Here is a 12,569-nt window from a genome sequence, read left to right as displayed (position 1 = left end):
AAGGCTTTAATACACCAATAACGTGTAAGATGTGAATAGAAAACAGATTAATGTCTTAAACTGCTCATTCGTCGTATGACCAGTCAAAACTAACACTGTGCACAAACTTTGGGTTGATTCAAACAAATAGCCAAACCACTAATTCACAGCCATAATACACATGGAACAAATATGTTAGAGACAAACTTTAGAAGCAGAGAAGAAAGCATTAGAATAAAGTTTTGGCCTGTAACTGTGAATAGTAAATTCTAATACTTCTATATAATTGCTTTTAATCTGCAGTTGTAGCAATGATACCAGAATGACCCCTGGTGGCCAATGTTTTAACTTCAGACAGATATGCAGAGCAGAGTAAAAATGTTCCATTCATCAGGTATATTGTGTAATGAGTTTAATGTAACCATTCAGCCAGACAGACATTATACTATATTGATCGATCAAAGAGACTTGAAGACAGTGCTTGAAATCCTTGAAAATGAATCTGAACCCATGTATAGTTAGGGCACGCTGCAAAATGAAGTGCAGTTCTGTTAATAGTCAGTATAATAGGTCAGGATAATAGCCAGTATTTTAATAACCAGAACTGTCAGTCTCTGCTGTTGGCAAATCTAATCTTGAAGTAATTGAAACCACATGAAGACAGTGCAGTCAACAGGTAGGCATGGACATTTAATGAAGGAATTTTGATAAATGTAAATGCAGGATGACTGGAACCATTCAGGTGTGGTAATGTGTCACCTTCACACTATAGTGGAAAATTACAACAAACATATGGTTCAGTTCCACTGTAACCATTTCTTTTTAAGTGACTGCTCAGCAAAGTCATAACAGTGTTTTCAATTTCAGGTTTTTGTTTTAAGGATTTAGTTTTGGACCAGATTTGGAGATACCCGTCTCTGGAATTTCTGCTCACTCACCAGTGCAATGGAGGAGAAATACATTTGGTTTGTGGTGCTCATTAAATTGAACATTGCTTTCCAAAAAGCGTCCCTGTTTGTCTGGATAACCCACAGAGCTCACTGTCAGCAGCTCTGCTTACCACCAAAGAAATATGAAAACAGAGCAAGGTCTTTTTAGTGCCTCCTGCCATCCTGCTATCTAAATCCATAGGACTATCAAAGCTTACTTTCCAAATATTATATCTCTAATAATAACATAGTTATATGGGGGTCATTAACATCATTGAAGTCTCTGACGAGGAGAGGGGCATTGATTCTGTGTCTCTCTTTAGGGTATATGTGGTGTTGGTTATCATAGCCCATGCCTATCCCAGGCTCAATGATTTTAAAAAGGGAGAGTAATTCATTTTCTGTTCAGGAGTGAATTTACACCTGATTTGCACTTATAAAGTTCCAGTCCCTCATGCAGGGCCAGATGGTATTTACTCTCAATTCCACTCCATATAGCATTATCATATCAGACAATAGACCTCTTTTCAGCTACCTACTAAAAACTTCTTTTGATGACCGTGACACTCAACACAATTGTGATTCACAGTATTGGTAAGTCATGTCGTCAGTCAGATGCACATCAGTTTTTTTTCTTCTTTTTCGAATACAAAGTCTTGAATGTGTCTCAAACACAAAAAGAAAAAAAAAAAACAGACAAATAAAAGATTCAGATTACTGATCACAAAGAAATCCAGGAATGTGAATCACTGCAAATCAGATCTCTCATGCTCACGCACACGTGCACATGGGCTCGCGTCTGCCAGAAGCTGAACTCTTGGATACCTGCTCACTTGGAAAACTTCTGCTGTGAAACCAACTATCAGATACGACTGAAGGAAAACACAGAGAAAAGCGTTATCGTTAAAGTGACCTCATGCTGGAGTAAAGGACTTTTAATGGACCCCCCCCCCCCCCCCCCCCCCCCCCCCCCCCCCCCCCCATGGAGGAGGAGCACCTGCTGGCAACAGTCAGACGGTGGATCACCTATACAAGTAAAGCATCTTCTAATATTAAATTTAATTAATTAAGAGAGCCTTAAAAATGATCAGGCTACCAAATTAGCACAGAATCAATGCAAGTTGCTGAATTGTAGAAATGAATTGTAGATGGTAAGAGTGTACAGAGTCTCCCAGGACAGGTGTGGAATGTGTTAACTATGGTGGAATGATTTCAAAACACAGTTTTTTTAGTTTGAAGGAATGACGATTTGGTAAAAAAAAAATTAAATAAAATTGGGGGACTGGTTCAGCGTGAACTTCTGTTTGACTGTCTGAGTGGCCTGGTCCAAGTCCCCTGAACTGCTGCCCACGTCTTTGATTAGTTCAGGGATTCAGTTAATCAATGATTCATGTCTTCATGAATGAACTAAAACGAAATGTACATTTTATGTTGATTTATGCATTTCACTGCTACATTCATGGAGCAAGCATATTAAATACTATTAAAAAATGAAAAAATGAAAATATCCTTTGACTGCAAAGACCATACCAGGAATGAAGCTAATTATAGCGAAAATGAAGGGTAACACAAGTCATGAACGTCAAAGCACTGCTAGCAGCTCCTATTAGTCATGAACATAAGTTCCTACACTGAACCAAAACTCAGCCATGAAATGCATTTGCTTCTAGAGGCCACAGGGGAACAGAAACAGATTCCTTTGTTTGTTGTGGTCACTGGAAACTTCACGTGGCCAGTCACAAATTAAGATAAATTAAAACATTAATTTTCTGGCCTTTCTGACAATCAGCGATCACAACCTTCTTGTTTCAGCTGTTCTGGTCTCCATCAACATGTCGAGCCAAGGTTGTTCTCTAAAGAGAGACAGATACCGTCTGACTGTTTCACATAATCACAGTCAGTGTAGCTGAGTGAGATATATTGTTTGAGACTGGATATTGGCATATTACAGTACAGCTACAATAATAAGATCTTCCGGATTATATTTGTAGCTGACGGAGGGTGGGGGTGGGGGTGGGGGGTCCAACTACGACAGACAGGTCAGAGAGAGTGCGTAGAGTAGTTGTACTTTTATTTGACCTGGGATGAAAAACAAAAACTGTAACTGACTACTAATTGTGCAAGTTGTGCACACGGTGGTAAGTAAACAGTTCCCTGAAACCACTGCACATTCAATTTCAAATAAAAAAAAAAAAAACATTTTAAACTCTCCAAGGTGTATCACAGGAAACAGAAAAAAGAGGAGACTAAATCACAGTGGTATATTTAGATGTATATTACAGGTACAATGACAAGGAAAAGTAAGTAATCCTTTGAAATGACCTGCATTTATCTATAAATTTGTCTTGTCAGCTCTCTATCTATCATTCATTACTCTACAGGAATGGAAAAAAACCCAATTTACTTTAATAACACACAATTCATTGAATACATCATTAAAACATTCACAGTGTAGGTTGGAAAAAGTAACAACTAGGTTAATGACATTAACAAAAGGTAATTGGCGTCAGGAGTTAGCAAACCTGGAGTCCAGTGAATAAACCAGATTGGAGTTGTTGGTTAGAGCTACCTTGACCTATGAAAAACATTTCAATATTTTGAGTTTGTCATTGCAGAACAAAAAGATCTCAGAGGACATGTGATGAAAAAATTTTTAATTTGCATGGAAAGGTTTACAAAGTCATCTCAAACAATTCAGATTTTCATCAGTTATCATTCTTCCTAGAAGTGGGTGTGCAGCTAAGGTGACTGCAAAGGCAAAACACAAAATGATCAGTGAGGTATAAAAGCCCAGAGTAACTAACAGCTTAAAGGAATGTGGGAAAATGTGACACTTGTCATTGACACTTCGTCACATGACTGGTCGTCTGTGGTCATGTGACCGGGTATCAATCAGGAAGTGATAAAACGCCGGTTGCCCCAGTGGAAAGCCCCTTTCCTCCCGACTTGGCTCTCCCTCTCATACGGGGTGACAGGCAGACACGAGGGTGTCCGTCAGGGTGAGGCAGCGAAGCTGACGATAATGCTCTGTAGTTTTAGCATTTTTGATAATGAGTGGCTCGGGCTTGTGCTGGCCTTTTGTCTGTCTCACCTGTGTGGCCACATGCCCGTGCGCTCTGGCACTCTTTGTGTTGTATTTTAACCTGTGTGGACATGGTAACGTCACCTGAGAGTTATGTTAAATATATTTTATTTATGTTTCAGTTCAGGATTGACGTGGCCATTGACGCCCACTGTGGTAGAGGTGCACAGAGACTGGTAAACAAATATACATGTGTTTATTGTAATGTATTTTTTAGATTGTAGTATTTATTACTGTGTTTTCCTTTTTCTAATAGTGATGCACTGGATTTCTCCTCACTCCTGCATTATTTAAGTATGGGAGTTTGTGTACCTTTGCAAAGTAGGCTTATATTTTTATTACTTTTTTAGTGTTTTACTTATGTGCAATATATTGAACCTTGGCCTGGTAACTAATGCATTTCTGTGTTTTCTTTGAAGGACCAGGCCAGCCACTGTTTTCTACTGTTAATTTGCTTTTTTTGTTGTTTATTTTGATTTGTAGGCTTGAGGCATTTAGTATTTTCTAGCGTGATTGCTGTATTGTATGGTTGTATAGTCATTTTGGATGGTGATGAAAGCTAATGTTTGTTCTCTTCGTATCTACAGTTTGACTTTGTGAAAGGCCGGGTCTGCATCAACAAACAGCCCCCTTCCTGTGGTGGGACCGCACGGGTGACACTCTGTAGTGGTGTGTATAGTTGTTGTGACACTGCATGTATTCCATTGCGATAAATCTATAGAGTTTAAGTGTGTAATGCCATTTAATGTGTAGTGCATGTGTGTGGTGGTAGCTCTGTTGTCTCCCTCTTCTGTCTCCCACAGTCATTTTTATTGTTGCTGTGTAGAGCCGACCCGCCCTTATTGTGAAGAGAACTGATTGATTGAACCATCAGCGGAATTGTTCGTTTCTTATTGCCTCATGCCTATATTTTATGGAAATTTTATTTATCTATTTTAATAAAACCAACTTAACTTTTACACAAGATACGCTTCTGGTAAATTGTTCCTGTTCGGGGAAGTCAAAGTGGGTCACAACTTGTACGGGAGATGTTAAAGGTTTATGGGTTCCTCCTGCCCCTTAGTGGGAGGTGGCGTTGTCAGATATTGTCAAAGGTGAATCTTAGTACCAGGTACTACAGGAATTATCAATACTGGTTAATATCTCTGTTCATGAGTCTACCATACACAAATCATGGTGCATGGTGTCCATGGCAGGAAAACATGAAGGAAGCTGCTGCACTCCAAAAAAAGAAACATCACTGCACATCAGATATTTGCCAAAGAGCAACTTAACACATAACACTTAGAAAGGATTTTGTGGACTGATGGAGCTAAAGTTGAATTGGTTGGGAAGAACAAACAGCACTAGGTGTGGCATAAAAAGGGAACTGAATCACAACACAGAAACATCATCTTAGTTGTGAAATACGGAGGAATGACCTCAGAAAGACATTAACAGCAGACATCTTAAAGACTATGTCTGAGCTGCTGCAGGTCTGAATAGTCCAAAATTCATCCTGAACAATATGCAGGTCTGATTAGCACCTACTGGAAGTGCTTGTATGAGGTTAATACTGGGACCAGTTTTTTAATCCAAGGGCCACTTATTTTTTCCACCAGCATTGTGAGTGTTTAATTGCTGTGTTCAATATAGTCACGAACGCTTATAAATGTTTGTGTATTGTTACCTTAAGTAAATTGTGTTTAATATACTTATGTCTTACATGAAGATCAGATCACATTTTATGGCCAATTCATGAATAATGCATAACTTTTCTAGCTACTGTTTAACCCTGAGGAGTGTAGTATTCAGTAGATGGTATTCAGTGTGTGTGTGTGTGTGTGTGTGTGTGGAATCCTCATTATGATGTCATTCTAAGTTCTAATCATTATGACAATCAAAGCCACTTTAGAATGTCTGTCTCCATATACCTGACAAACCACCTGGCAGCGACACAGTGGATCGGGGCACAGCTGGTGAGACATCTCAGAGTTTTCCTTCATTATTGAAGTTTTTTCTTAACTTTCTGAGACCTGCAGCTGCTCGAGAAACAAAGAACATTTTCCGTCATTTGTGGAAAAGGAAGAATACACATTATGACCGTCATTTAATGACTGTCATGATATAGCTTTTGTTATTGGATTAGTAAGTTAGTTTTGCAAATCAAATTAGTAAGGTCTCACAGCAGGTAGGTGTGGTAGTTGTTTGACTTAGGCAACTGTCATCTTGTCAGACCACAGACAAGGTGGCAGTTGCCTAAAAAAAAAAGAAAGAGACATGTTGCTCGACTTTGACCTGCTCTGGAAGTGGATTCGGAAAACTTAACTGCAAAATCCTGGATATAACTTCTGAAAGGTAAGGATCGACGTGCTGAATAAGAGATTTCATTTGAATCATTACTGTAAAAGAAAGTTATATTGATGACTGTAATGTTAAGTGATGGTGTGAGACCTGAAGGGTATTGGTGGGCTGCAGTGCTCTTCTTATTTTTCCACTTTCTCCATTTTTTTCTCTCACAAAAACAACACACACACACAGATACATACACATACACACACACACACACACAGACACACACACACACACACACACACAGACACACAGACACACACACACACACACATACACACACAGATACATACAGACACATTGTTTTTTTTGTTGTTTTTTTCTTTTTTTTAATTAAATGTAATATTTTATTTACATTTAATTTACTGTCAAGACACCTTCGCGCCTTGGAAGAAGGCACCTCTTGTGTATTTTTTGCCAAGGATTTCTCCAACCTCACTTGAAAAGGTTGTTGTAAAGATATCCTTGTACACTAGAAGGTGTCAAAAAAGTTCTTTATTTTCTTTATTTTCATTGTATATATCAACATTATTGCCTTTTGGTTATTGTCAAGACGCCCTGGAGCTTTGTGACATTGCCGCACTATGTCCTGCAAAGATTTCCTTCTTTTTTTTCTAAAATATTTTCATCATTTGAAATGATTTTACTGTCAAGACACCTTCAAGCCTTGGACGATGGCCCCTCTTGTGTAGTTCTTCCCAAGAATGACTCCATTATGACTTCAAAGTCTTTCTGGAGCTTTTTCTTGCTCACATGAGGGAGGTGTCAAGTCAGTTTCCAAATTTCATTTCGGGTTTTTTTTTTATTTAAATGTAATATTTTATTGACATTTCATTGACTGTCAAGTCAGTTTCCAGTTTTTCTCTTATTTTATTTTTTACAATGTTAGGTTTCCTTTCTGTTCTTTGATTGTCAAGACACCTTCGCGCCTTGGAAGAAGGCACCTCTTGTGTATTTTTTGCCAAGGATTTCTCCAACCTCACTTGAAAAGGTTGTTGTAAAGATATCCTTGTACACTAGAAGGTGTCAAAAAAGTTCTTTATTTTCTTTACTTTTATTGTATATATCAACATCATTGCCTTTTGGTTATTGTCAAGACGCCCTGGAGCTTCATGACATTGCTGTACGTGAGTATGTCTTCCAAATATTTCCTTCTTGTTTTTGTAAAACAATGTCATCATTTGAAATGATTTTACTGTCAAGACACCTTCAAGCCTTGGACGATGGCCCCTCTTGTGTATTTTTTGCCAAGGATTTCTCCAAACTCACCTGAAAAGGTTGTTGTGAAGATATCCTTGTACACTAGAAGGTGTCAAAAAAATGTCTTTATTTTACTTTTTATTTTTCATATCAACATCATTTCCCGTTTTGTTATTGTCAAGACGCCCTTGAACTTTATGACATTGCCACACTGAAGAATGTCTTCCAAAGATTTCCTTCTTGTATTTCTAAAATATTTTCATCATTTGAAATGATTTTACTGTCAAGACACCTTCAAGCCTTGGACGATGGCCCCTCTTGTGTAGTTCTTCCCAAGAATGACTCCATTATGACTTCAAAGTCTTTCTGGAGCTTTTTCTTGCTCACATGAGGGAGGTGTCAAGTCAGTTTCCAAATTTCTTTTTGGGTTTTTTTTATTTAAATGTAATATTTTATTGACATTTCATTGACTGTCAAGTCAGTTTCCAGTTTTTCTCTTATTTTATTTTTTACAATGTTAGGTTTCCTTTCTGTTCTTTGATTGTCAAGACACCTTCGCGCCTTGGAAGAAGGCACCTCTTGTGTATTTTTTGCCAAGGATTTCTCCAACCTCACTTGAAAAGGTTGTTGTAAAGATATCCTTGTACACTAGAAGGTGTCAAAAAAGTTCTTTATTTTCTTTATTTTCATTGTATATATCAACATCATTGCCTTTTGGTTATTGTCAAGACGCCCTGGAGCTTCATGACATTGCTGTACGTGAGTATGTCTTCCAAATATTTCCTTCTTGTTTTTGTAAAACAATGTCATCATTTGAAATGATTTTACTGTCAAGACACCTTCAAGCCTTGGACGATGGCCCCTCTTGTGTATTTTTTACCAAGGATTTCTCCAAACTCACCTGAAAAGGTTGTTGTGAAGATATCCTTGTACACTAGAAGGTGTCAAAAAAATGTCTTTATTTTACTTTTTATTTTTCATATCAACATCATTTCCCGTTTTGTTATTGTCAAGACGCCCTTGAACTTTATGACATTGCCACACTGAAGAATGTCTTCCAAAGATTTCCTGCTTTTTTTTCTAAAATATTTTCATCATTTGAAATGATTTTACTGTCAAGACACCTTCAAGCCTTGGACGATGGCCCCTCTTGTGTAGTTCTTCCCAAGAATGACTCCATTATGACTTCAAAGTCTTTCTGGAGCTTTTTCTTGCTCACATGAGGGAGGTGTCAAGTCAGTTTCCAAATTTCTTTTTGGGTTTTTTTTATTTAAAAGTAATATTTTATTGACATTTCATTGACTGTCAAGTCAGTTTCCAGTTTTTCTCTTATTTTATTTTTTACAATGTTAGGTTTCCTTTCTGTTCTTTGATTGTCAAGACACCTTCGCGCCTTGGAAGAAGGCACCTCTTGTGTATTTTTTGCCAAGGATTTCTCCAACCTCACTTGAAAAGGTTGTTGTAAAGATATCCTTGTACACTAGAAGGTGTCAAAAAAGTTCTTTATTTTCTTTATTTTCATTGTATATATCAACATCATTGCCTTTTGGTTATTGTCAAGACGCCCTGGAGCTTTGTGACATTGCTGTACGTGAGTATGTCTTCCAAATATTTCCTTCTTGTTTTTGTAAAACAATGTCATCATTTGAAATGATTTTACTGTCAAGACACCTTCAAGCCTTGGACGATGGCCCCTCTTGTGTATTTTTTACCAAGGATTTCTCCAAACTCACCTGAAAAGGTTGTTGTGAAGATATCCTTGTACACTAGAAGGTGTCAAAAAAATGTCTTTATTTTACTTTTTATTTTTCATATCAACATCATTTCCCGTTTTGTTATTGTCAAGACGCCCTTGAACTTTATGACATTGCCACACTGAAGAATGTCTTCCAAAGATTTCCTGCTTTTTTTTCTAAAATATTTTCATCATTTGAAATGATTTTACTGTCAAGACACCTTCAAGCCTTGGACGATGGCCCCTCTTGTGTAGTTCTTCCCAAGAATGACTCCATTATGACTTCAAAGTCTTTCTGGAGCTTTTTCTTGCTCACATGAGGGAGGTGTCAAGTCAGTTTCCAAATTTCTTTTTGGGTTTTTTTTATTTAAAAGTAATATTTTATTGACATTTCATTGACTGTCAAGTCAGTTTCCAGTTTTTCTCTTATTTTATTTTTTACAATGTTAGGTTTCCTTTCTGTTCTTTGATTGTCAAGACACCTTCGCGCCTTGGAAGAAGGCACCTCTTGTGTATTTTTTGCCAAGGATTTCTCCAACCTCACTTGAAAAGGTTGTTGTAAAGATATCCTTGTACACTAGAAGGTGTCAAAAAAGTTCTTTATTTTCTTTATTTTCATTGTATATATCAACATCATTGCCTTTTGGTTATTGTCAAGACGCCCTGGAGCTTTGTGACATTGCCGCACTATGTCCTGCAAAGATTTCCTGCTTTTTTTTCTAAAATATTTTCATCATTTGAAATGATTTTACTGTCAAGACACCTTCAAGCCTTGGACGATGGCCCCTCTTGTGTAGTTCTTCCCAAGAATGACTCCATTATGACTTCAAAGTCTTTCTGGAGCTTTTTCTTGCTCACATGAGGGAGGTGTCAAGTCAGTTTCCAAATTTCTTTTTGGGTTTTTTTTTTATTTAAATGTAATATTTTATTGACATTTCATTGACTGTCAAGTCAGTTTCCAGTTTTTCTCTTATTTTATTTTTTACAATGTTAGGTTTCCTTTCTGTTCTTTGATTGTCAAGACACCTTCGCGCCTTGGAAGAAGGCACCTCTTGTGTATTTTTTGCCAAGGATTTCTCCAACCTCACTTGAAAAGGTTGTTGTAAAGATATCCTTGTACACTAGAAGGTGTCAAAAAAGTTCTTTATTTTCTTTATTTTCATTGTATATATCAACATCATTGCCTTTTGGTTATTGTCAAGACGCCCTGGAGCTTTGTGACATTGCTGTACGTGAGTATGTCTTCCAAATATTTCCTTCTTGTTTTTGTAAAACAATGTCATCATTTGAAATGATTTTACTGTCAAGACACCTTCAAGCCTTGGACGATGGCCCCTCTTGTGTATTTTTTACCAAGGATTTCTCCAAACTCACCTGAAAAGGTTGTTGTGAAGATATCCTTGTACACTAGAAGGTGTCAAAAAAATGTCTTTATTTTACTTTTTATTTTTCATATCAACATCATTTCCCGTTTTGTTATTGTCAAGACGCCCTTGAACTTTATGACATTGCCACACTGAAGAATGTCTTCCAAAGATTTCCTGCTTTTTTTTCTAAAATATTTTCATCATTTGAAATGATTTTACTGTCAAGACACCTTCAAGCCTTGGACGATGGCCCCTCTTGTGTAGTTCTTCCCAAGAATGACTCCATTATGACTTCAAAGTCTTTCTGGAGCTTTTTCTTGCTCACATGAGGGAGGTGTCAAGTCAGTTTCCAAATTTCTTTTTGGGTTTTTTTTTTTTTTAAATGTAATATTTTATTGACATTTCATTGACTGTCAAGTCAGTTTCCAGTTTTTCTCTTATTTTATTTTTTACAATGTTAGGTTTCCTTTCTGTTCTTTGATTGTCAAGACACCTTCGCGCCTTGGAAGAAGGCACCTCTTGTGTATTTTTTGCCAAGGATTTCTCCAACCTCACTTGAAAAGGTTGTTGTAAAGATATCCTTGTACACTAGAAGGTGTCAAAAAAGTTCTTTATTTTCTTTATTTTCATTGTATATATCAACATTATTGCCTTTTGGTTATTGTCAAGACGCCCTGGAGCTTTGTGACATTGCCGCACTATGTCCTGCAAAGTTTTCCTGCTTTTTTTTCTAAAATATTTTCATCATTTGAAATGATTTTACTGTCAAGACACCTTCAAGCCTTGGACGATGGCCCCTCTTGTGTAGTTCTTCCCAAGAATGACTCCATTATGACTTCAAAGTCTTTCTGGAGCTTTTTCTTGCTCACATGAGGGAGGTGTCAAGTCAGTTTCCAAATTTCTTTTTGGGTTTTTTTTTTATTTAAATGTAATATTTTATTGACATTTCATTGACTGTCAAGTCAGTTTCCAGTTTTTCTCTTATTTTATTTTTTACAATGTTAGGTTTCCTTTCTGTTCTTTGATTGTCAAGACACCTTCGCGCCTTGGAAGAAGGCACCTCTTGTGTATTTTTTGCCAAGGATTTCTCCAACCTCACTTGAAAAGGTTGTTGTAAAGATATCCTTGTACACTAGAAGGTGTCAAAAAAGTTCTTTATTTTCTTTATTTTCATTGTATATATCAACATCATTGCCTTTTGGTTATTGTCAAGACGCCCTGGAGCTTTGTGACATTGCTGTACGTGAGTATGTCTTCCACATATTTCCTTCTTGTTTTTGTAAAACAATGTCATTATTTGCATTGATTTTACTGTCAAGAGGTGTCAAATCAGTTTCCAGTTTTTTTTCTCATTTTATTTTTTAAAATGTTAGGTTTCCTTTGCGTTTCTTCGATTGTCAAGACACCTTCGCGCCTTGGAAGAAGGCACCTCTTGTGTATTTTTTGCCAAGGATTTCTCCAACCTCTCCTGAAAAGGCTGTTGTGGAGACATCTTTGTACACTAGAAGGTGTCAAAAAAATTTCTTTATTTTACTTCTTTTATTGTTTATATTCTACATAACCTAGCTAAAACTATTGCAGCTTAATACAATAGCACTGCAATAAATCAACATCATTTGAGATTGTTGTAGACAGAGGTGCCATAAAGTCTGATCCAGCTAGCACAAGGATCATGAATGAGGAAAGTCCTGGAAGACCTGGATGTACCCAGAGGCTGCACCGTGCTAAAGGGGTTTACATAAGCACTCAACCTCAATATAAACACTCACCCTCAGCTTTATCGGTACACCTAGCTAAATCTAATGCAGTTTAATACAATAGCACTGCAATAAATCCTACCAGTTGTAGATATTATCAATCTGGAGGCTGTAGTTTGAACAGTATTATGTGCTGTAAGGTGTTATGAATATTTAGTCTTTCCTCACTGAAATAAATGGGGTGGACTA

The sequence above is a fragment of the Seriola dumerili genome, unplaced genomic scaffold (genome assembly GCF_002260705.1).
Source record: "Seriola dumerili isolate Sdu_G_001 unplaced genomic scaffold, Sdu_1.0 BDQW01000017.1, whole genome shotgun sequence".
In the NCBI taxonomy this organism is placed as follows: Eukaryota; Metazoa; Chordata; class Actinopteri; order Carangiformes; family Carangidae; genus Seriola; species Seriola dumerili.
Note: the sequence above shows the minus strand (reverse complement) of the source record.